General features: G+C 34.1%; 1 protein-coding gene and 1 long non-coding RNA gene across 3 annotated transcripts in view; both read left to right on the top strand.

Moving 5' to 3' along the window:
* Positions 1 to 1,893: 1,893 nt before the first annotated feature.
* LOC141458260 (uncharacterized) lies at positions 1,894 to 2,400 on the top strand. Its single transcript, XR_012460858.1, has 2 exons — positions 1,894 to 1,926; positions 2,006 to 2,400. It is a non-coding gene; the product is annotated as an uncharacterized lncRNA (long non-coding RNA).
* Positions 2,401 to 7,801: 5,401 nt separating this feature from the next.
* Positions 7,802 to 26,948, top strand: part of Cad89D (cadherin 89D) — a 118,956-nt gene continuing 99,809 nt past the window's right edge. For both annotated transcript variants that reach the window (XM_074136590.1, XM_074136589.1), the window contains exon 1: positions 7,802 to 7,938. The gene's annotated coding sequence lies outside the window, so the exon portion shown is untranslated. The remainder of the gene's footprint in view (positions 7,939 to 26,948) is intronic.

Here is a 26,948-nt window from a genome sequence, read left to right as displayed (position 1 = left end):
AATGTGGAAAGCAACGCTAGTCACTTTGACCACTGTTCAATTTCAAATGTAAAACTTTATCTTAATTGTAAAGCTTTCCCATACGGCGATTTGAATGTAGATTTTTCCTCTAACCGTTTTGCCATTCTATATCATATGTATGCTTCCTTTCAAATGTCATATTATGGAGAACAAATGTATCCTCTAAGTTCTTTACAAAATTTCAAAGAGAAAACACCCTTAATTGTAATAGATTGTTCTAAACAGTGTGAATCTATCAAATGTGGCCCGGTAGATGTTAGATTGGAATTTGAATCAAAAGAAATGTTCCCGCCCAACACCACTGCCTATTGTCTTATTATTCACGACAGGGTGGTAGAATATAATCCTTTGACAGGTATTGTACGTCGTATGGTATAAGAAGGCTTGAAGAGCTAGTTCAGTGTTCAGTATGGCTCAAACAGGCATGCTGATAGCTGACTTCCAGTGCTTTGTAGACAGTGTAGGAGGTTATATTGTTAAAGAGCTTTCTCTATTAGACTATAATTTTCAATCAGTCAGACACTGGATATTCAAGCCACCTGCCCAACATAAACAATGTGAAAAAAGTAGAAGAACCAATTATTGGTTAGAAAATTATTATCATAAAATTAAATGGAATGACGGGGATATTGAATATGAAATGATTAGAGATATTTTCAAGTTTATTGATTGTAATTATAAATTTGTGTTTGTTAAGGGTTATGAAAAGAAAAGATTTCTTTTGCAAAATCTGTACAGTTGTTGTGTAATTAATTTAGAAGATTATGACTGTCCAAAACTTGATTCATTAGAAACAGCAGGAAATCAGTGTATTATACACAATACTTGTAAAGAGAAATGTACGCAATATCGAATTAAAGCCATCAATTGCTGGCTCAATAATAAGTTTGGTTGGAATGAGACGGTAATATTTTTGCCTTAAAGAACGAATGTGGTCACTGGCGAATGCATTGAGTTGCACACAAACCTGAATGTTGGTCACTGGCGGGGTGTAAAATCCCCGTAAACCATGAATGGATTTGTGCAGATTCTGTACAATGTATGAATGCGATTGATGCAAGGCAGCTAAAATTCCAACAACCATTAAAATAAACTGATTCGATAGCAAAACATTTCTTATTTATTTCACTTTAATGTACTAATTAGAAATTAAATATTTTATGTGTATTAGAAGTTGATTTTTAAGTTTTTATATATTTTTCTGAGGTATATGTATCTTTTTAAGTTTTATTTCAATAAATGTATTGAAGTTAAATTATTGCTTTATTTTTCAATTATTCCTTTTATTATTATAAAATTATTTAAAAAAAAAAATAAAAAAAAACAATCTTCCTCGATGACCTCCACCTTGACGTGGTGAGGAAGCTTAAGGCGGAAGCCGAACTAAGAGGGGCGCATATACAAAATTTATTTAGTTAAAAAAAGAAAAAAACTAAGCTGCAGTTTGTGCACGTTGAGGATATGACAATGGTATGAGTCATCATTATTTTTCCTTGCCTGTTCAAACATGTTGTGCAAGCGTGTTAACATTTTTTAATAAGTAAGTTTTTAAGTCTACAAACATTCAAAGTTTTATTATTTATAAAACAATAAAAGCTAATAGGGGAAAATTCAGTTTTAAAAATATTGTTTTTTTTTTTTTTTCTAAGAAACATATATGAAGTTAACGGACAGGTTGAGTCCTGCATCAAAGGTGGGAGGTATGATTTACCTTAGAGAGAGAGAGAGAGAGAGAGAGACACTTGCAAGAGAGAGAGGGAAGACAAGCACGCAATTCTATTGGCTAACTATAAGTGACGTCATAGAGTGGGGGGGGGGGACTCCGTAACGGTAAAGTAGTGAAGCTTGTAAGGTAATTCGTCATTTGTTGCCCACAGCTCGAGAAGTTAACTTCATACTTCAAAGGTAAGTAATAATACTTTTTTTTTATTGAAACAATATTTTGATCATGATGTGATACTTTCATGTAATATTCTTCTTTTAGATGTCAAAGTTGGCAAGCTTTTTGAATGATGTGAATACAAGGTCTGCGGGCATTGGCAAATTATCAGATCTAAGAACCGGATACTCATACGAAGTGAAGCAATTCGAAAGAATCAACACTAAATTTGGAGATGCCATCGTTGCCCATTTACATTATATTGGCCCGACAATGGACTACCCAACGAGGATCTTCCTTCCACGCAGATTTGCGTCAGTGATAACTGATGAAATGGTGGAAGATTACCAACAATCAAAGAAAAAACTGTTAATAATGTACAAAGGCTTTAATAATGGAAGATATGACATAGAATTTAAATAAAATTTATACTGTGAAATAAATGTTATTATTTTACTTGTATACTTCCTTTAAATAAAAATAAAATGTTTTAATTAATGTTTGTTCATTCGTATTTTTCCTTTTTACACTTAAAATTACAGGAAAGTTTTATAGGGTTAAGGTAAATAAATTATTAAATATAACCGGAAATAATATGAATCATTCTATTACAAAAAAAAAAAAAAAAAAAAATGATTAAAGCGAAAGAGGCAGCTGGCTACATGTCCAGACTTGTTGGAGCATGTTCAGGTAATCATACGTGTCATCCTATTGAGACTATAACGATATGTTCATACAGGTTTGTATAGTTGGTAAACGGAAATAATAAGATATATGCTAATTAGTTACGGTTGTAACAAGTTGTGTCATAATGTTTTAATTTTTTCTATATTTATTCAAAAATATAAATAAAACGGAAATAATATGTGAGTCATCATATTGAGACTACAACGATATGATCATACAGGTTTGTATGTAAACGGAAGATATGGTAATTAGTTAAGGTTGCAACAAGTTGCGTCATAATAAGTTCAAATTTTATTTAATTTTTCAAAAAAAAAATTAATAAATGCAGCGCATATGTATTTGGGTGGAATTGCCTTCTGTATTAAGATCTCACACAATTTACTGGAGTATGCGCATGCGCAGATGATTAAGTTAGCAGTGTAAAACATATTCTTATTTAAATAGCAGTGGTTATATATATTACTTGAATTAAGAAATAAATCGATATTAATCAATACATATAGTCAATGTGATAATCGATAGGAATAATCGATATTGCAACTGCCTGCTGTATTAAGGTATCACACAATTGACTGTAGTTTACGCATGCGCAGTTGATTAAGTTAGCAGTGTAAATTATTTTCTTATTTAAAACAGCTGGTACAATTGACCAAGGTTTACGCATGCGCAGTTGATTAGGTTAGCAGTGTAAAACATATTGCTATTTAAACAGCAGTGGTTATATGCATGCGCAGATGATTATGTTAGCAGTGTAAATTATTTTTCTTAGTTAAAAAACAGCTGTTGGCATATATATATATAAACTAACAGGTACGATAAAAGCTGTGGAAGGGAAAGGGGGGCTTGCTACAGAGACCTGTCCAGTGAGGTAATCATTTGGAAAAAAAGATGCAATTCTATTGGCTAGTTAGAGTGTGACGTAATTGTGGTGGGGGTTAATGCTAGTAATAGCTAGTATCGCAGTCCAAATGTCAGTTCGGGTTTAGTTTTCAGTGAGTGTAGGTCGCGTCATCAGCAGCAGAAGCAGTCCAGGTGGAGGGGGGTAAGTAAATAATTTTTCTATTACCTAATGTGAGGTTATCCATTTTTATTTAAGTTGAATATTTTTGTGATAGTGGGGGTAATTTAAATTTAAAAAAAAAAATTCTTGGTGAGGGGGGTTAGATTTTTTAAAAAATAATTCCAAGTTAAAACATAAGAGAACATTCAAAACTAGAGAAAGCGAGACTACCACTGTGGCCGACTGGTGCAGATGACGTGTCTACCAGCACGAAGGTTGTAGGATCGAATCCCAGGTAAGTAAAAATAATTAAAATAAAAAAAATTCACCCTCCTGTCTATCAATGGGCGAGGGGGGTGGAGGTATGTTTCATTGACTGGTACGAGGTCCGCCATCTTGTGGTCTACAGCTGGTACGAGGTCCGCCATCTTGTGTACTACAGCTGTTGGAAGAGACGCCATCTTGTAGGAGGAGCTTAGGAGGCCAACGAATACGACGACCTAGGGGTGGTGGGAGTGGAGGGGGTAAAGGTAGGTGTCATGTGATAGGAGTAGGGCTAGGGTGGGGGTAAAGGGATGTCGTCGAGTACGCTGATTGGTCGATTAAGAAGGGTGGGGGTAGGAGTGGGGGTAAAGGTGGTGTCATCGAATTCGCTGATTGGTCGATTAAAAAGGGTGGGGTGGGGGAAGGGGCGTGGCCTAAAGCCCTCGTCGAGTTCGATTATTGGTCAATAAGGTGGGGTGGGGGTAGGGGGCGTGGCTTAAACCCTCGTCGAAATCGATGATTGGTCAATAAGGAAGGGTGGGGGTAGGGTTAGGGGAGGGGGTGGGAGGGGAGGGGATGGCCGCCATTTTGTATTTTAGGTGTGCCAGAACCCCCAAATCCTATCTACTATTGTAGTTTGCTTGCATTCGTTGTATTATTATATTCTTTTAATAGGTAAGGAAAATATTTTTTTTCTTGTTAAACTGGTATGGACTGATATAAAATTTAAATTTGAATATTATTTTAAGAGATAAAAAATTCATTTATTTAGTTTATTTGAATGCTTTAAAGTTAGAAACAGCTTGCAAAAATCTAATTCTGCTTTATAGGCTGTAATTCTCCGATGCACTGTTAATGTTTGTAATAATTTGACATTAGGGAACAGTTAAAACCCCATTTAATGTATACTAATATTATTAAATTATAACGTTCTATTAAATTAAAAGACCAACGAATATAAGACCGTTCAAACGAATAATTTTAATTCATGTTTGTTGAAAATTTCATCGACAATCTTACAATAATAGAAAATGAGGATGAAAAAGTAAGGGAATTGGACACAAATACTAAGTTACTAGTTAATAGGGTCACACGATTAAAGAATCAGTGTGTGTCAATGGGTAAGACACTTTGATTACAAAGAACAAAACATAGATAAGGTCAGCAAGAAGTTCAAAGGCTGGAATTACATTGGGAAGGTCATGACTGAGGGAAGATACTTTTGTCTTCTCTCGTCAAGATGTTTTCTAGGTGGCCGCAAAACAGGCATTAATCATAGACTTGTATTCTAGGAAGTTGGAAAGAGAACGTTTTTGATGTTTGGTCCGGGTCATGAGGGTCAATAGAAAATCTAAAAAGAGAATTTGTAACTTTCTATTATTGACTCAATTATGAGATCAATTCGTAATTATTAGGCGACCGAAAACATATTTTATAGAATAATGAATGAAAGAATCTATAGAACAATATATGTTTTCACCAATTTAAAGTAGAAATACGATGAAATATGTCTAACCAAATTAGAAACGTCAATTACAAATTGCAAATTTTTTTTGTACAATGCTGATAGAAATTGTAATAATTCAGCTTATTTTTTAAGGTTATAAATCTTCAGATAGTAAATTTTTTCTGAAATTTCCCAGGTTGTTTTTAGTCTGATTTTTAACTGAGTAAGTTACTCGAGGTGCACCCAGTTTTATTTCCTTAATTTTGAGAAATAAATTAATTTTTTTTTTATTTTTAAACTTTTCTTTCATTCAATTTTGCAAAACAATCACTTTCTTAATGAGATTATTTCTTTTAATTAATAATTTAGGTTCATGATCTCTGAAAGCTGTAAAATAAACATTAATTAAGTGGCAGTAACCATAAATGTAATTTTTGTATGCTTATTTCTCTGAAAAGTTACCAGACGATAGTAGAAGAATTTAGCTAGCTAATTTTAGCTATGATATCTCTATAAGTCCAACAAATTAGCCAAAGCCTTTTAGACAGAGCATTTTTGTAGCTTACTCAAGTTCTTAAAACTGAGGAGGTTAATTAATAATAGACAAGTAAATTTCTCAGACATTACAGGCTACTAAAGCTCACGACTGTTTACTCATTCACACTGATTACAGCCAATGTTACGATTTTGGCGTGGTTTAGGGCAGGGGTCACCAAACTGGTGACGCCAGTTTTTCAGGCCTTGAATTTACTTGATAAAATGTATGGAACACGAGAGGTTGTGATACAATTTTAATTTATATATTATGTTTAGGGTGCTAGGAGAACTTTCTGGCTGCTGCTATTAAATTTTCTATTTTCAATTTTAAATTATTTAATTGGGATTTTCTTGTTTATTGCAATGTTTGATTATTTTGCATCACCCCTAGATTTTAACACTGCATTGCCAATCCGGAGTCAATTTGACTCCAAAAAAAAAGTAGAAATGGCTCTGTTTCCCCACATCTCATAGCTATCCCGAAATGCTCTTAGATATGCTATCTACACTCTCTCACCATTCGATAGTCACGAGCTGAAGACCGCGGAATTGTTAGTTTCTTTTTGCTGATTAGTTTACTTGAATCATAGGAGTCATTTCGACTCCTGATTGGTAATATAAGTAGATTTCCTGTTATTATCTTGACTCCAGATTACCAATTTGGACTGCCCTTACAGGGAAATTTACTTCTACTCCAAACCCTTCTGCTGTCTTCCTCGCGAAGAATTCTGAGATTTTCCTCGTGATATTTTTGAGTCTCATAAAATTTATAGTTCAATAGATTATGAAAATTGAAAGCAAGATTCATTTATCTTTATTCTTTTTTGAGCTAAATGTTACAGCGGTATCGAACAAAGGGAAGCTCAATAAACTGGGTTGCTACACTCATCTTGATTCAGTGAATCGAAATTTGTGTGCTAATCGTAAAACTTGAAGGTAGTCATTGTGTTTCTTTTTTAATATGATCAACATTTATTACCTAAATGCTTATTTGATAAATTTATATAATTTTCATAGAAAGTATCAAGGCACCAAAAGCCTCTTTCTAGAAGTGATTTTCTGTCCGAATTGCAGCAAAAACTTGCAGCGAATTGGGTAATTACCGATTCGTGCCAACAGCGCAGAGTAATTGAGGAAATTGTGAATGTAATTAAAAAAATTAAAATGTCCCTGATCAGAAGGCAGCCAATCAGAGTTCTAGAAAATACTGAAATTACTGTGATCCTAAGTTGAAGTTAATTTCTTCTGCGTGAAATGTTAAAGCCGATTTGTGGACAAAATTTGTTTTTTCGTCCTTAATTCCTATTCTTTCTCATCCTTTAATGCAAATTTTATTTTTAAAATTGAAATCAATATAAAAAAAGTTCGAGCATTGGCAATGCAGTGTTAAGTATTATCATTTCATTAGGGCTACTAAGGAATGCAAAGTGGACACCGAGTGACGCGTTTTCGATGAAGAATTGTGACTAAAGTACCTCTTATTGTACATAATGTTTTTGCGGCCCACACTCGTCATTTTGTCAGTTATCCAGCCCACTGGGCAAAAAGGTTTGCTGACCCCTAGTTTAGGAAAACCTACGACATCACTTTTCTTTTGACTATGTCATTTTGGTATAGTAAGCATGCATAATATCGATGTATTTTTTGTCGTTTGTAAGTAGAAATTACAAGTCTAAAGAAAACTTTATTTGGTGTGAGAAAACCGTATGTTGTGTTCACACCAGGCGAGAAAAGCTGTTACATAGAAAAGATAAGTATGAAAATGAAGAGGAAGCTGTGACAGATGGGAGAGATGGTAAAAGAGATGGTAGTGCCGTACTGTATGAAGCATTGAAAGAGATTCAAAAGTAGTGGAAGGTAAAGGATACAGTAAACTATCAACTAATATTACAAGAGAACCCGCTACACGAGGAATGGAAAGTGTTATAGCCAAGCCGTAGTGGGGAACAACGCCGACAAACTAACAGGTAGTTGTTCGACATCGCATAGTACTGTGTACATCGTTAGCAACACACTTCTCTGCGCGCTAACTTTTGAATTCGACTTGAGAAATAAACTATCAGCTTGGATTTTATATTAACTATTAATTTTTTCTGCAATATAGTAAGTAAACAATGTGTTTTTTAAATTGCTATCTTCTACAATATTTCATGTTTTTTAACTTTTCTGCATCCGAATTACAGATTAATTACTAATGTATATTTTAATCCACGTACTAATATTTTAATAATCTTAAGAACGATCGATTAATTCTAAAAAGAAGAATTAATTAATGAAATTATATTCTTGTTAACAATAACGACGAGTTCAGTCGTTTATCCATTATTATCCAGCTCATTTGAAATTTGAGACGGCGAGTTTTCGTCTAAAATTAGAATTAAGTTCACGTAACCTAGAGCGTTATTTGTGGGTACCTTTTTTTCTAATTGATATCTTATTTACAATATCGGAAAGGGATTAGTTCAGACGTCAGAGTACGTGGAGATCCCGGGTTTGAACCCAGCTCCTCTTTCTATGATAGCTTCTTATAGCTCGCATTCCCGGTAATGGACAGATTGCTGTTGGTGACAACGAGAACACTGTTTTTGCCGACCGGTAGTGCACTAAAAAAAAAAGCTCCGGGCGCCAATGAATTCAGATGTGGACGTGCCTTAAATTTTTTTTAAAAAAAGGCACACACAATACCGATTGTTTATAACATATCTTGTAAAAAGCCTTCACATATTTGAATAAGCAAATTCAAGTTTGCAAACATTTTCTTCCACACAGTCACGGCGGTCTAAAACGTCTTCTTCTTCGTGATAATTTTGGATTCGTCTTTCTTTGTTTTTGTTTTGCTCAATAACTGGCAAATATAAACTTCTCTCGTTGCCGGCGTGTTCCTTGACTTGTTTATCTTTTTGTTTCCCGAAATCCAATTGAACCTTACCAACTCTTTCTTCCTTATCAAAGCAAAAGAACGGATATTACGTCTTAAATACCGGTAAATAAACATCCTTTACTAATTCGCCATTGTTTTGTAAGTTGTTTAAATTCGTTTTATTTATTTAGGAAACTTTTTCATGTTCTGCCAATCAAGTACTTCCGAGGGATTCTGTTCCCTTTTATTTTATACAATCCTTGAATAAATGAAAGATAAATTCTTTTTCTTTTTTTTCTAAATTTTTCGCATTCTCAGCAGCTGTAATATAATTGAAGGGTAACTTTAACGAGTTTGAGAGCAGGGAAAACCAATTCTGTATAAACATTCTGGAATAGAAGCGTTCTTTTGTTGGAATTTCAGTTATTAAATAATTCCCATTTTAACATGAATGAAGATAAAAGATTTTATTGTTTTTTTTTCTACTTTGCGATTTATTGTTAGATTAACTTTCCTTTTAACATAAGCAAGAAAAGCGTGTGATGAAATAAATATCACTTTTTATTCGTGACGTTCATTATTTGTTAAACAAAAAAAACAATCATTTGAACGGAACTGCCAACTTTTCATTTAAATTTTCCGTGATTTTCATCACATCTTAAGATGATTCGAAAACTTGATCTCGAATTTAAAGCTATTTGGAGCTTTTTATTCATTTTTACAGCATACAATAGTGAATGAGAATGAATTTAAACAAGATTATTTAAGAAATATTTTCCAAATCGATTTCTCCCTCTTGTCACGGTATTAGACACTACATATAAAGGCTTAAATAAAAAATAATAATATGCTTTATGTACAATTTTAAATAATAATTGACGTAGTAATCAACATATTAGATAATTTATTGAATTTTATAAAAAATTATATAAATGACATGATTTCATACTTTGCTGATGGATCATAACATCATAATTTTATAGTTTTGACACGATGAAAATAACTGTAAAATAGAAAGATCATTGTTAAGTCCTTTAATATTAGTCGAGGAATATTTGCAATCGTAAATACAAGCTGATGTATTTGTTAACTAGTTTGGACATTCGATTCCATTTAATGCCTTAATAAGAGGAAGTTTATGCTGTTCAGGTCCTAAGGATATGATTTGTAGATAAAGGCTAAATAGTAAAGTACTCTAATTCTTCTTGGTGGATAGTGGATAGAAGTTGAAAATTATATTAGGCTCATCCTACGATTTCAGGCTTGCCAATCATAATTACACCTGGATATCACAGCCTTTAAACAGTCTGGACTTCACATGTCTCTATCAGTCCCTTGTTTGTCTATGTCCAAACCACGTTGGCCTATTGCATCTAAGTGGTCCTCTACGGGACACAGCTATCTCAGCCTTAGGTGCTTTATCTCACTAGGATGACCATATTGTTGCTTTGTTTCCTCTATTGTCCTCCATTCGGTGTATTGCCCCAACCATAGTAGTCTACCAGATTTTATGGGCAAGATACAAATATCAGATCTGCAAAAGGTTTTCATCCACTTTCTGGTTCGTCCAAAGCCTGAAGCTTACAGATTACAGCCATTACAGATCCAAATATTCTTAAGATTTCACTTTTATACCTGCATAAACTTTGCACATATGCTCTTGTCAAAACCCACACATCTGGGCCATAAGTGGCGCTTACGCAATGTCTTAGAACTAAACACATCACCATTTCTAATCATAATTTGAAAAGACATCTGTATTCAGCAGCCATTTGTCCACAAACATCATCTGTTACATTGTTCTTTGACGTTAACTCTATGCCCAAATTCTTGAAATCTTTTTCATTAATCTTCTATACATTCTTTTCTTCCAAAAATAATAATAATATGTGAAGTTCGAGGTAAAGTTTAATCGATTTCTTCCTCCGTCCTTAACACCTGCTGGTAGATGGACATCAAGCCCTTCAGGCTTTACTACTTTTTTCCCCGATATTTGAACTCATTTTTTATTTAAAAAAACTTATATCAAAAATATATTTGCTAGCTTCCACGTTAGAAGAGATATTTAAAAAATCCAAATCATTCTGAATACCGATAACTAAAAACGCAAGAATTGCATTTATTATCAACTGTTACAATCGATTTAGTACTTAAACGTGATGCTGAGACATGTGCCCACGCTATACGTGAAGTATAGCAACCATTCTAGAATTATTTTATACCCCCCGCCATTGTCCGTTATATTCAAATTACGTGACAGCATGGTCACGTAATTTTCAAAGTCAAGGTGCAATTGAATCCGACTGGAACAACGGACTTTAATATAAACCCTCCGGTATCCTTTTTAAGGATTTACCGTTTTTTTAATTAGACGAGTTAACATTAGAAGTTCGATGTACCGACAAAGTATTCAATATTTCATTTGAAGATATTATCTTTTGGGTATTCATTTTTTGCAAATATTAATCCTTTAATTTATTCATATTATCCTTTCTCTCCTTTATTTTAATTTAAAGTTTGTAGATTTAATAGCTTAAATTGTAATTATTTGAAAGAGCAATTAAGAAAGATATTTAAAAGGACATTATTTACTTAATGATTAAAATAAAAATTAATAATTTTAATAAGTTAATTTTGTAAATCTAAATTAACATCACCGTTACAATTCATAATTAACAAATCTTATAACTAGCAATCAATCTGGAAATGATTAGGACTGCCAGTCTGTCTCTCTTATTGATGAAAACAGAATCATTTCCTAGGTTTAAACTTTAGAATTTGATTAATGGTTGGAAAACTCATTACACGAGTTTTAATCAGAAAGAAAATGCGTTTCAATCTTTTAAAAGAGGTTATTAAACCAAATTAGATTCACACACAGATTGTATTGTCTTTCATGTAAGTCTCTTTCAAGCAAAATCTTTCTTTCGGGAGTAATAACAATATTGTCAGCCAATAACTTAATACATTTATCAAGTTATTCTTCAAGTGAGTTCTAGTTGGAGTATAAGTTGACGCAAAGGCGCACCTAGTGTGGTGGGATTGAAACACTACCAGAAATAGTTTTTACAAAATCAAAATTTTTCACTAATACGCTGCAAAAAAAAATGTATTTGTATCGTCCACTATGTAATACATTATCTAGGACAATCCAGTTTAAAGTCAATACTAAATGGTTTAACTCTCCTTCTTCTGTAAAGAACAATTTCTGTTTTTTGTATTGTTACACTTGCATTTGTATTGTTATAAGTAGCACTGATTGCACTGAATGCATACTTCTTGAATATGCTCACACCGAGCGATGAAGCTACCCAGCGTTGACACTTACTAATTGCTGAGTTAAAACGCTCTTGTCACACTGGTGTTTTGACCGTCTTGAAGGGCCACCTGGAATGGTGCGAGATTAGAAGTTGCAAATCAAGGGATTAGGATAGGATTGCAGGGATAGGTGGAATTTGTCTGCTTACTAAACATAAATAAATCTCAAATCAATTGCTGATTTACCTGTCCCTAACGTGAACCAGAGGATCGTTATGGCCTTTACCTTGTTAAGAAATCCTCTCAAGTAACGTCTGTTTGATAAGACTGAAGTTTCTGAAGAGGAACGGCTGGGAAAACATGAAAACATGAGATTTTCTTCCCAAAAATGCCGTACACATGCATTTTTCCACACTGAAGGGGAATTCAACACCGTTTCTTCCTCTTTTTTTCGACCTTTATAGTGTATCTTTTGACCAGGTTCTTGTGATTTGATATTTGTTCAAGTACACTGGTCCATCAAGAGGTCTAAGATAGTCCACAGTGGCCTCTCAGGCTTCAGGGCTTCTTAGGGCATGATCTTTACTAAAACAGTCACCCAGAATAGAGATGGTTGGTATTCCAATTACATCTAATTGATAATCAGCCTCTATTTCGAAGCACTGCACTGATAATTCTTTTAAAACAAGGTACAGCTACCAAACTGTTTTTAATTTATACTGGGCCGCCAGAAGTCATGCAGCGACATTGACAAGAAAAACCTAATTTGGTAGATGGACGTAAAGTCTGCCTAAAAGAAATAGGCATTACTTTACTTTAACTTTAACAAAAAAGTAAATATTTAAAAAGCGTTACCAATTTCTTTATGTAATAATTATTTACATCGATCAATTTAATTAATACATAAATAATATAAACTCAAAAATATTTTATATATTATTACTGTTCATTTCTTCTTTATTTTATGTAAAACATTTTTTACGACTTATGAAGGCCATAAAATGATCGTATTGGCCGTGGACCAAATCTTCTTTTATATTCTTCTTGTGGCTATAGCAGGAGATCGTGTGCGCTCCGTAACTTTTATTTTAAAGCGCCGATTTATTTATCCCTTTGAACAGTAAATTTTCCAATTGAAATTAACAGTTAGTTCTACATTAAATTACCTTGTTGATTTAGATATTTTATGTTAAATTTATGTTAGTCACCCAAAAAAAAACCTGTTTAACTTGTCAATACCTGGAAGCCTTAGCTGTCAATGTGAAATTCGAGTTAAGGAAGATTATTGTTCCAATTGATCTTTAAAAACGTATCCTTAAAGATCCTTAAAAAAGTATCTAAGTGGAATAGAGCCGCTGCATTGTATTCGCAAGCGATTCTCTAAAGTTTGGCTCTTAGAGTTAAATTGGAGGTTGAATCTTTCACTTGCCTCTGCCTTGGCGTCTTTAAAACCAACAGGGCTGATGGGATCTGTTTTCTACGGCGTAGAGCGTACATTTACGCCCGCTTGAGGCTGAAATAGATATCTTATTTTCTTGTGGTGGTCCCGCTTCTAAAATTATACCAGATTAGATTCATAGTTTCTTGTAACTCGTTACAAATCAAAAGTACCTTAAACGATTGAGAAGATAATTTACGGTAGTTGCAACTATTGATATGTACGCTTCAATCCTTCAGAACTAAATTTAAAAGAGACGGAAGGTGTCTAGATTCACCTTGACAACCTAGACCAAGTAGGAATGTAGGAACCGAAATATTAACAACTCATTATATAATAGAAGACCAGTGGATAATAATACAGCTGGTCAACTGCAGCTAGAGTTTAGTAACTACCGCTAGACAACTTCGTTAAATATCCTGTTTGAGAAAATCTATAAAAACTATAAAAATAAAAAATCTTAAATTCATTTATATCCAATTATATAGTCCAGTAAAGCTGGTTTCATCTCTCCTAAAATCTCTCTCCAGAACCGGTTCTTTATTTAACAAAGAAATAAAAATTATTTAAAGGTCCCTAATGAAGGGTTAGGTTAACCGAAGGGCTTACTAGTGTTTTGAGTATTTCTAAGTTTAGTGATAAGTATCAAAACTTTAGAGCTTTAGCTTCTAATTTTTCGGAGGATCTACACATGAAACAGACGTTGAACAGATAACTTTTTAAGTAAGTGAAGAACTAAACTTTTATGATGGTTAAAATATATGATAAAAAATAAATACATAATAAGTGGGACACAATTCATCACAATGTGACTTCAGATATTTAAACACGATAGTTCCCAAGCTGGGAACAAACATTAATGCAGTCAATTTGATGTTTTACATGTGTTTTCGGAATAGATTATAGGTTCTATATTGGAAGCAAAACTTACTCTTAATAAAAACATTCATACGCGTTTTTGTTGCTGCAATGATCGAACTTCATTCTCGAGGGAAGAATTTTTCACTCTGAACAGTCGAAAATAGATGGTATCGATTACTCTCGAGAAAAGAATCTCCCACTTCACAACCAAAGAAAGATTTTTTTTACTTTTCACTCTCGAAAATAGAATTGTTATTCTTCATTCCCGATAATAGAATAGAGGTTACTCTTCACTGTTTAGAGTATTTTACTCTTGAGGAAGACCAAGGGAAGAAGAGGTGGTGTTCTATGGTAATATCTTCGGTTTGTCCTCAAGGAAAAATTCGCTCTGAAATCCAACTCACTAATTTCTCTAAAATCTGTCATATTGGCAAAAATATTATAAATAACATTTATTTATAATTCTATTATTGGCTAAATGTTACTCGTAAATTAGTTTAATAACCCATTTCCACAAATAATAGAAAGAATGTGTGCGGAAATTGACCAGGCAGTTTTGCATTCTGCATTATTACTGAACTGCCCTCTTTCTTTATAATAAATATTATAAATAACCTCATCTTTTATGTCGTTTATTTAGCTTATATTCGCTCAAAAATGTTCCTAATCGTTCCACGAATGGCCACAGTCTCATCATCTACTCAGTAGCTTAACATTTCACTCCCGATAATAGGAAGACTGGTTACTCTTCACTGAGTTAATTTATCGTAACTTCCCTTTTTTGTAAAGTATGTTCTGTTACAATCACTTAGCTTTTTTGAGAAATTGTTTATCGTTTTTGATGACTGATCCAAAAGGAAGAATAATCATTCTGAAATTGGCAATACTGTTCCTTCGTTTTGGGGTTTTATTGAGAAATCTTTTAATCTTCCAACGTTTTTGGAGGAACTTTCATAATTTTTCTAAATTAATAAATAATAGCATTGAAGAAAAAAAAACTTAAATAATTAAATTATTATTGAAAAATCCTTTGATAGAATAGTTTGTCCATAATTATCGTTAAAACCGCACAAACCTCTACATCTTAGTTCCATGTCATTAACCTGTCACCCCCCTAAACGTCTTGGTTATTTCACAAAATAATCTCTGCATTGCATAGAACAGCAGGAACCGACAATTATTATTAGAATTATTAATTAATTATTGCAATTATTGTCTCTCTCTTTCTCTAATTATACCATGTTTATGCCAAATCGCCAGTATTACAAACCTATATTTTGGGGAGTACTCATAATAATTACAAAGTTCAATGTGTTTATTTAACCTTTTCATTATTAGATTATTTACCTAGTACTCATGAACATGGGAAAAATCAATCATCTTCACCTTCTGTAACCAATTATTTAAACTAATTTATTTTTTTACTCAATTATTTACTTTCCTGTTAACCAGTAAAAATATTATTTCCACTAAAATGTTGAAGTAAACCAAACAGTTAGTATGTACTTTGTGTGGTGACCTGTAACGGCTAAGAATATAATCTTTGAAGGCCGATGTTTAAGGCTGTAATAACATTATTTGACATTCTTGACGTTTCATCCGCAGCTGAGTTGCAATACTCTCTCTGCATGATCGCTGTGTCTGACTTTCTGAAGTTATTTCTTTCTTTTTCACCAGCTATTTTGGTATAGTTATCTATACAAACACCAAATATAGGTAACTATATTGATCAAACTGTTTCGATCTAAAATAGATTTATATTTACATTTTGCTGTATATTTCCCGTGAGAAAAAACATGTATTCAGTTTTATGATTTACAGATAAAAATTAATATAGTTTTGGCTAATTATTTAATGCAACTATGCCGCTTTCTATAGCGGTTATGCATTTGCAATCGGAAATTTATCCCCTAAGAGAAAATGCAGCTCTTAACATGAAGAGAGACTAGCAAGATTGATTACTGGGAGAAAGATAGACCACCTGAAGTCGCAAGGCTAAAAACTCAAGTGAAATTTTCAACTCAAGTAGATGCTATTCGCCGAAAAAATAATTTATCCTTTACTACGAGAGAGCCTCTGTACAATGAGTCGACTGGAAAATGAGGAGAACACCTTTGGTACCATTTTGATACTTTGGTACTCCATCTCACGGAGTCCGTAAACTGGAGGCAACAGTAAGACTTAGTTGAGAGCTCTAGCCCTTGAAATGTTTGGAGAATCTATCCATTTCCTCCTTGGACCCACATCTATATCGACGGTTCAGCAGAAGGTGCCTCTAAAAATGCGAAAGCTGGAGTGTATGGTATCGACTTTCAGTTTTCAGAAATTGTTGGAATGAGGGCTTCAACTTTCAATGGGGAGACCTGGGCTATCCTGATGTGGTCTAAGATATATGGTTGAAAAGAAATTGGACAAACTAATGTTTTTCAATGACTCCCAAGCTGCGTTAATAGTCGTAACGGGAGCTCATAGAGGAATTTCCGCAGACGTAAGAGCGTGCCAGGAAATGGTTGAAAAGGTACTTACAGAAGGGAAGCACCTGGCTTTCCAGTGGATTTCGACACAATGACGATTACCAGGGAACGATCAGGCCGATAACCTTGCGAAGCAGAGGAGTCAATGTGACCAGCTCGACCACGCAATGTGCTTCGCTTCGGCTAGAAGAGTTATAGGTAACCACTTAAAGGGGAAATTACACGCGGAATTCAGGAGCATGGCCACTGGAAAACAGTGGGTAATGCTGCTAGAAGACAGAAAAGATTCTGTCGTCGTGCTCTTCCGAGGAATTACAGGGCACGATTATCACCAAGCACACCTCCACAAAATAGGTATTAGAGACTCGCTGATTTGCCTATTACGCAATAACGGCGTAATGACTTTTCAGCATTTAAACGAGTGCTTGGCATTACAGGGCATAAGTATAATATGAGAAATGTTGGGCTGCCAGGCAAAAAAATGGCTTAACCCCTTTGTCGCAGGATAGGGGGCGAAAAACTAAAATGAGCTTACAATCACAATAATTTTATTCACTCAATGAGCTGAGTATAAAAAAATCTGACGTCAAAAGCTCATAAAATTTTCCGTTTAAGTATTACACACAAATAATCTTCATATAACATGCAAAAGAGTTCTTTTGTGATAATTAAACAGACGATGGAAACATTCAATGAAGTTCCTAACAAGTTATAATAATGATAACATATTTTGGTGCATTTTAACATATACACTGTTTTGGAATAAACGCTAAAATATAAATTGATCTCACAACAGTAAGGCTTCTCTAAAGAGGAAATTAAATATGAAAATCCAAAAAATTACTAAGGGGATTTTCCAAGTTTAGTACTTGCAAAGAGAGAAAACAAATCACTATTATTAATTTAGGCAAACTAAGAATTAAGAAAAAGAAGTGCAATAAGAAACACAAAGCATGTCCGATAAAGTTGTCAAGTTAAATAAGGAATGATCGTCAAAAAAACGGTACCAAAAAGCGGACTGTTGTAAACAGATCTAAAACATATTTATTCACTTTTTCTTCAAAAGATAATATAAAAAGTAGAAAGAATATCATTAGAAAATATCATTATTTTAATTTCTTTAAAATAAAGGGCATACTCCTGTTTGTTAATGAAATTTTTCCCAACAACCAAGATTAAATAGATTTTGAGAGAGACAAAGTGTCAAAAATGTGTATTAACCCAAATTTTCAGAAATTTCGTTTCCTGTTATTACTTTGACTTTAAAGAACGTAGCGGCTAATCGCGTGAACTTCTTTTCACTAATGAAGTGTAATTCAACTGGAAATTTTATGTAGATTTGTCTTTTTAGGATTCTGTGCATCCTAGAAGAGAGAAGAGTTAAGCCTCACATATGCTCCAATAAAATTATTTCTTTTTAATTTAAAGCGCTTCAACATCGCAGGTCAAAAAGCCCCGGATCATTTTCTAAAAGCAAGAACCCAGGATAATCGTTTTACAAAACCTCTCTAATGATTATATCCTTTGTTTTATTTTTTTCCTAACAAGTTGTAAGTTGTGCACTTTTCTACACTTATAAGGTAAAAATAATTCATTTGAAAAGACCACCATATATTGAATGCCAGTCCTCGAGCATGTGCTAAAACCAGTCACAACTAACTTACTAACTTTTAATTTCACATTAATCATACATTACTTTCTCTTTAATTAAATCAACGTTAGACTATTCAGCCATCTTTACTCGATAGCCATCCGTTAATAATCGATTAATTTATAACGTACATTACTTTTAAATATGAAAGAAAACAAATTTGAAAATAACATTAAAAAAAATCTGAAAATTTAAAAAGAAATTAATAAATTACTTGATACAAAAACTATAACTCTTTATGCTGGACATTCACTTTTAGTGAAGTTTTATTTTAGCAGTAATAACTAACTGCACATTCACTTGTAATAATATAAATGTATTAGTGCAGTTACTATGCATGTAATGCATGGGATACGTACATAAATTCATGTCAATACATTGTCTAAAAACAGTTAAAAAAGGTACAATAATCACCAAGCTTTACATAAAATGTTTAGCGCATGTGCACTGGAGAGAAACCAGAACTTTCATTTTGATCTGTTTATCCGATTATCACCTACTTTTACTTTTCCGGGCTCTAGATGTTATTAATTATAATAACGCGTGTCTTTTCTTTAAAAAGTTGTTTTGTTTCCTTAAATATTGTTAAATTATTCAACTGTTTTAAATCAATATTGTAGCCGAGATTGTTTTAGAGAGAGGCTTTAACACATTGTAAACTCCCTGAGTTTCATTCGATACCCTCCGTTGCTGCCTAATTGGAATCTGGAGTTTTTCAAATTGCGTTTGAAATGAAGTAAAAATATAACTTTATTTTGAGTCAGGTTCTCTAAAAATGAAAACACAAGTACATAAAAAGAGCCCTGATCTGGCTAACAAACGGTAATTGAAAAAAAAATTAAAAATGCCGAATCAGAAATAGAAAACTAGTAAAAGTAAATTGCGGTAAAATAACAAACTGTTCACACTTTAAAGAAAAATTTAAAATGCTGCAGAAATGGCAAGCTGGAGTTTGGAAGAGATGATGATTGGGGCTAGTTTTGAAGACTGATGGAGGAGTCACGAATGCAAGCATGTAGAGAGTTCCAAAGTTACTTGGCACGGATTAGGAAGGATTTGTGATAAGGCTGTTGTCCTGTGGGATGGAATGTAAAAGGTTAGAAGGACGAAAGAGGATTTGACATTGAATGCAAAGTGGATTTAAAATGGAGAAATTGAAGGAAATAGAGAGGTTTTTGGTATTTAAAAGCTCGAAACAGGAAGGCTCTTTCAAAACATAATGAAGGAGGGATGCAGAGCCAATTTAAAGATATGTAAGGCTGGGTGACGTGAGCATCCCCGGGGATCCCGAAGATAAAACGTAGAAAACAATTCATCAAATGTCTTAAGCGTATTTGGCGTTTTTGGAATTTCTCAGATCTTACGGAAACTTGAATGACAATAGAGTTGTTAAAATAAGATTGTAATCAGTTTTGAAAAGTAATCTTTGCGACAGAGATATTAAAAGTTTAACTGGGAGTCTCAAGTTGTGCATCTTGCTTTAATTAATAAACTGTAAAGTTGTTCTAATCTAAAATGTTTGGTATCGTTTTCGAAGGAGACGTCCGACTAGCTAGAGGTTTGCTGAGATCTATCTAAAAGATACAGATTCGGATCTTCTTCTGACGGAAGGAACTCAGTCGTATTTATTACCAAATGTGTAATAAATTACATTCGGAATGATTCATCCAGATGGCATTGGCAAAAAAGCTTATGCTAAATTTACTGTAAAGAGAAATAAGCGTATTATTTTGTGTGACAGAAAGTCGAACTTGAAATGTATCCAAGAATATTACTAATTTATTGCTATACAAGATATGTTCTCACAAAAAAGAAATCCCCTCTCTACAATACAGACCCAGAAAAAAAATTTAAGATTTATATCGAAGATAGAAATTATTCAAGATATCAGTGAATTAGTAACCTGTTCATCCACTCCAAGTCCAAAAGGAGCCAAATATAGGAAGTAATTAAAAGCAGTAGCGTAGCTTTCTATTGGGCTCCAAAGCTGAGCCTCCTCAAAGAATTTTTTCGGAACAAAGAATGCATTTCATTTATTAGTTTTTTTTTATTTTTTGTATGACTGTTTTAAAGCCCACACAAATGCAATATTGGTTAGTTGCATAATTTTGAATAACGCGTTTTATGAATATATAAAAGTCGCGAGTGTTTATTACCTACATATTTACATTAATGGCTTTAAACCAATGCAGGAAAAGATTAACTACAGCTGTTTAAGATTAACTCCTCAATTAGTCAGCAGTTATTACAAAGTTTATCTAAAGGCTCGTTCGGAAATCTTTGGAATTTATTTAGGTTTGCTAGAGATTTTCAAATTTACATATTTCGTCTACTGCCCAATTTGAGAATCAATTATTTTCCAGTACCCCCTAAAATATGTAACTTTACCACATCTTAAAATTCACAATCGCAATCATTACTTTAATTTAATTATAGCGTGCCATATGAGTCTTATCCTGTTTCTGAATTCGAACTTACATTTTAAATGAGACTGTTCTAATGAGAGCAATAAAAGGCAACTTTAAAAATAATATTTATAAAAACTTGTATTCAAATGAAAACGAACATTTCAATTTAAATGTTAAAACTAATCTAAGGTTAAGGATGAATCTGATGATTTTTAACAAGTTTGGTTAATATCAGGCTCGAATTTATTCAAAAAACAGCCGTAAGTCACCGAGTTCGGTAACATGCAAACGATTTCTAGACTAGTTGCCACAGCACTAAATCCGAGTTCACACAAATAAAACGATGGGAAAGCTGTCAAAAATCGTTGAACAATTGACCACAATCCAGGGGTACAATTGCGGGATTGGCTTTTGTAGCCCAAAATTAAGGAAACAACGAAATAATCGATGTACTGTAGTAGGCAGGTTTTGATTTTAGTTTAAAATTTTAGAAAAACACAAATCAGCCATCGCCGCCTCCATAAACCGCTTTAACACCCCTCAAATTTTCTCTGGGCCCTTTACCGCCCCCTGCAGGCCTCCAACGCCCTCAAGGAGGCGTTATCGCCCACTTTTATAAAGACTATTGTAAAAAAGAAAAGACTTTTCATCTTTGAGATGTTTTATTAAATCGCACACATACAGACTACGCGCTGAAAGCATTTAGATGGACCGTAAAACATAGACTTCCCGAGAACATTTAGTTTCGAAATTTGACACATCACAATTCCATCTCTTAATAGAAGCCAAACAAAAACAAAAAAAAAAGAGTAAAAAACCTGCAATAACTTTCCTAATACAAAGAACAGAGATTTTTGTACCAAGATAAGCTGTCAAAAAAACAAACAAAATCATAAAGCTGGCAAAAATTGACTTTTTTTTTAATAAAAAAGTATAAAATTAATTATCCATTGTGATCTTATAAATAAATATAAAAGTATTAATATAAAACACAATTCACTTTAAAGGCATGAATAAATTATAGAACTTTCTCAGATTGTAGAAGAAATGAAATTACAATTGAACAGAACGTGAGATCTGTTAAGAATAAACGACCTCACTAGAAATCGATTTACCTTATCGATTGTTTTATAAATTGAAAGTTTTAACTTGCACCCTCACTTTTCCTGTCAGTCTCAGTGTATTTATAAACCTGTACGACAACAAAGTATAACCTTCTTGTCGGATTTCAAGGGTGAAGGTGACCTATTTTGTTTTCAGTAACTTAGTGAATGAAAAACGTGACGAAAGTGTCCTATTTAGTATGGTAACGAGAAGATGGCACTCACTGGGGTTAGAATGGTAAGGTCAAGGGGTAGCTGTTAAGGTTAGCTATCTATAGCCATATCAGGTTTTAGAATCTATTAGTGGCTAGTATAGGATGGTAACAATCCTTAATAGATCCTTTATAAATATGTGATCGTCATGGAATTCAGTCATGCGATGTACATGAGATGTCGCCAGATATTTTTACTTTTTGTTAAATAAATAATGATTGCATTGTATACAGTTACGTCGTTATTTTATCCGAGTTGCTGCGATCAGGATGCTTCTCCAATTTTAGATCAGTAAACTGCGAATGTCAGACTTACGTATATGTGCATCAAGAAAAAACTCACTGTAAATTAGTAATAGCCATTTTGCTGACAGAAATACTTAACTTAAATAGAGATCACAACTTTTAATTTTAATTCCCTTTCCCCCAAATTCTATTGGGTTGTCCGGAAAATAATGCAGGATTATGGTTTTAAAAGAAAAAAAAGAAAAATTAATGATTTATAACTGTTTTTATTAATCAAAATAGTCTCCATTACTTTCTATACATTTCTGCCAACGTGTGGGTAACTTTTCCATACCCTCTGTATCGAATTTGGAATCCTTAGAATTTATAAATTCAGAAAACGCATTTTCTAATGTTCTTTGGTCAATAAATTTTTTATTTTGTAAATAGCGATTCAGGTGGCTAAAAAAATGGTAATCAGTAGGCGAGAGGTCCGGTGAGTAGGGCGGGTGTGGCAGAGTCTCATAGCCAAGCTCCAACAATTTTCAGGGAAGTCAAACGTGAGATATGTGGCCGAGCGTTGTCATGCGACAGAATGGGCCCCTTTTAATTGACTAAAAATGGCTTCATTATTGCCAATTTCTGATGCATTACATCAATTTGGTTACAATACGATTCAGTATTGATGGTTTCGCCAGAATCAGATCAAATGAAGCCCACCAAACAGTAACCATCACCTTTTTTTTTTTTTTTGATGATTTGGGGACTTTGGAAAATGTCATGCTGCTTCTCCTTTGTCAAGCCACTGTCCAGAGCGTCTGCTGTTGTCGTAGAGGATCCACTTTTCATCGCAAGTCACAATTCTGGACAGAAAAGGATCGCTGTTGTTTCGGCAAAGAAGTGCAGCACAAATTTCATACCGCTGATCTTTTTTGGCGGTCGTTTAATGTGTGAGGAACCCAACTTTCAAGCCTTTTTCACCTTCCCAATCGCCTTGAGATGGTCATAGACGGTTGATTTGCTGACTTCGAGTTTCCCTGCCAGTTCTCGAACAGTTGTTCTGGGATTTTCTTCCACCAAAGTACTCGGAGAACATCGTCATCAAGGGCAGAACTTCTTTCACGGCCTTCTTTGTTTTCAAGGCTTTCTCTCGAAATCTCCGGAACCACCGTTTGAACAGTGCACTCACTTACACAGCCATCGCCCCATACATCGTTGATATTTCTGGTCGTTTGGGCTCCGTTCCGACCGAGTTTGAACTCGTAAAACAAAATTATGCGAAAATCACGCTTTGACTTCTTTCTAGACTTTATTATTTCCAAGTAGCAAAAAGTTACAGAGGAAAACAAACATTTTTGTTTGAAAGAGGATTAATAAGTGTTTACATTTATAAAAGTAGATAGGGGAAGGGATTAGCTATGCGGTTAGCATACTGGACTCCCACGCGGAGGTCCCGGGTTCGAATCCAGCTGCTGACCCTTAGATTTTCTCTTCCTAGGAGCTTCTTACAGCTCACTGCCCGGTGATGGACAGTGTTGTCTGTAACGAGAGAACACTGTCCGGAGGCCCGCAGTGCACTGAAAAAAGCTCCGGGCGCCAATAACCTTAGATGTTGACGCGCCTTAAATCATAAATCATCAAAAGTAGATAGATAGATAAATGTTCTGTATTTAGTGTTTAAATATACACATTACAGGGGTTCTGTGCTATAATTTTCCAATACAATGAAATAAAAATCAATATAAACTGCGTGCAATACGTAAACTTAATTAAACTAATTATAATATATACAAGTATATTAAACTAAAATATTAACTAAAATTTAATAACATAAAGTAATACCTATTCGTTAAGGCAAAATGATCTTATCTTTAATGCTTCTATTGTAAACAAATACATTCTATTTAGGTGGTCCTTATTTTCAATACATAGAAATTTATTAAGAGCATTTCCGTTGACAAACTCTGATAGATGGTGGCGCCTAATTGGTTGATAAATGGGACATTCTATTAGAAGGTGTTCTAGAATTTCGTACTTATTCAAATTGCACATTGTGCAGACAGATTGCGTATCAATAGAGTGGTAGCCTCCACTTTTAAACCAGACTTTTATACTTTTATCATTTGCTACACGTAGCTGGCTCACAACCCTAATTTTGTCAATCGCACAATTGAATGTAATGTATTCCTCTATCATACCTAGCCCACTAATATGCCTATAGACCGAACTATACGAGGGTCGTTTGAAAAGTCCGTGCAAAAATAAAAACTACTTAATTTTTGGGGGTAAACCTTTTTTATTTTTCAACATAGTCTCCTTTTAGGCTTATACACTTCGTCCAACGCTGCTCTAGTTTGTTGATCCCTTCCGAATAATAGGATTTGTCCAAGTCTGAAAAATAGCCAGCCATTTCTTCATATTGGGGAACAAATAGTAGTCCGAGGGAGCCAAGTCTGGAGAATAGGGGGGATGTGAAACGAGTTGGAACCCTATTTCCATTAATTTTGCGACCACAACTGCTGAGGTGTGAGCTGGTGCGTTGTCGTGATGGAAAAGGACTTTTTTGTGGGCCAATCGTGGGCGTTTTTCTTGCAGCTCGGTTTTCAAACGGTCCAATAACGATGAATAATATGCACCTGTAATAGTTTTACCCTTTTCCAGATAGTCGATGAGGATTATTCCTTGCGAATCCCAAAAGACAGTCGCCATAATCTTTCCGGCCGAAGGAACGGTCTTCGCCTTTTTTGGCGCAGATCCCCCCTCGGTAACCCATTGTTTAGATTGTTCTTTGGTCTCAGGAATGTAGTGATGTATCCATGTTTCATCCACAGTGACGAAACGACGCTTAAAGTCCTGCGGATTCTTCTGGAACAGCTGCAAACCGTCCTTGCAACACTTCACACGATTTCGTTTTTGGTCAAGCGTGAGCAATCGCGGCACCCATCTTGCGGATAGCTTTGTCATGTCCAAATGTTGATGCAAAATATTATGTACCCGTTCATTCGAGATGCCCACAGCACTAGCAATCTTACGCACCTTCACTCTTCTGTCATCCATCACCATATCATGGATTTTATCAATGATTTCTGGAGTAGTAACCTCAACAGGGCGTCCAGAACGTTCAGCGTCACTTGTACCCATATGGCCACTCCGAAAATTTTGAAACCACTTATAAACTGTTCTAATCGAAGGTGCAGAGTCACCATAATGTTTATCAAGCTTCTCTTTAGTCTCCTCAGGCGTTTTGCCTTTCATAAAGTAGTGTTTAATCAACACACGAAATTCTTTTTCGTCCATTTTTTGAAAATCATTCGACTTCCTCGATTCAAACGAATGTCAAACACAAAGAAATAGACCGATCTGGCTGAAACTTGGTGTGCGTTCTTCCAAGAGATGCTACTAACTAAACATAACCTCGATACGCGCCAGTGGTGCTATCTCTCTGACTTTGCACGGACTTTTCAAACGACCCTCGTAGCTTGAGTTAACTGCTTTTTGAATATCTATAGACCTCACATGATTTGTCCACTTCTCTATCAGATCCGGCATATTTTTCTTAATTACTGCGACGTCTGTTTCAAAAATAACATTTGGCTCTCCGATAACAGTCAGCCATCGCCGCAACTGACTGAACCAATTCCTGTCTGCTCCTCCTGTACCTACTGTTTCTAACTGTTTGAGCTTGTTAAAACACAATTTTGGCAACCTACTCTCTTCCATTGCCAGAACCCTAGTCCAATAGGACAACATTTTCTTAAAAACGGTGACGCTTAATCCTTCCAACCTTCCAACCATCCATTTATAAAAGTAAAAAAATCCAACAAACATAAACAGTTTACTATTTGGAGGGGCATTTTAAAGAAAAAATAAAATCATGCATTATTTTCCGGACAACCCAATAGCACAAACAAAAAACCTTATTATATATTTCCGCAGAAAATCCACTCTAAAAAAGCCACAATAGCTAAAAGTTCGGTTGAAAGTTGAACTGCAGTTGGCAACAAAATAACAATACAGCTAAAAATGTTTAAGACATTATGTAGCACTCATTTCTTTAGAAAAATCCAACTCAAGTTTTACAATGAATTACTTTTACTTTTCTTTTTTTTGTTCAGCAACGTTTTTCTTCAGTTATTTCCGGTTTTATTATGATGATAAACTAAACCATCATCTAACATCCTCACTATAATTAGCTATAAAAATGAGAAACAATTTCAGTTAGACACGGTGTTCAGTTTGTTGAACACAATGCGCGGAGAATCGGTGATAATAACACGTAGTATTGAATGTAATCTTTGCATGTAACTTGTAACCTCATATTGTACTTCAGTTAGCATTATGTACAGATCTACCTACCTTCCTAGTAATTGTGTAATTGTAAATAAATAATAAAAATCTAGATTTAAATTTAATCAACTGCATTGAATGAAAAAAAAAAAAATGCACTTGCAATTTATGTATACATATAAAGGCCATATTATATCACGAAAACATGTCAGGTGTGACGAAGTTTATTTCGTGCCCAAGTGTCTGTAATTTTTCTCATGAGTGAAGGCGTTGATTTCAGTTGTACATCTTAGCCGGAAGTTGTTGGTAGTTATTTTACGTCATCAATTAACATTT

Source organism: Rhodnius prolixus, unplaced genomic scaffold (genome assembly GCF_049639745.1).
Source record: "Rhodnius prolixus isolate KJV_2025 unplaced genomic scaffold, Rpr scaffold_5, whole genome shotgun sequence".
Lineage (NCBI taxonomy): Eukaryota > Metazoa > Arthropoda > Insecta > Hemiptera > Reduviidae > Rhodnius > Rhodnius prolixus.
This window is presented reverse-complemented; position numbering and strand designations above follow the sequence as displayed.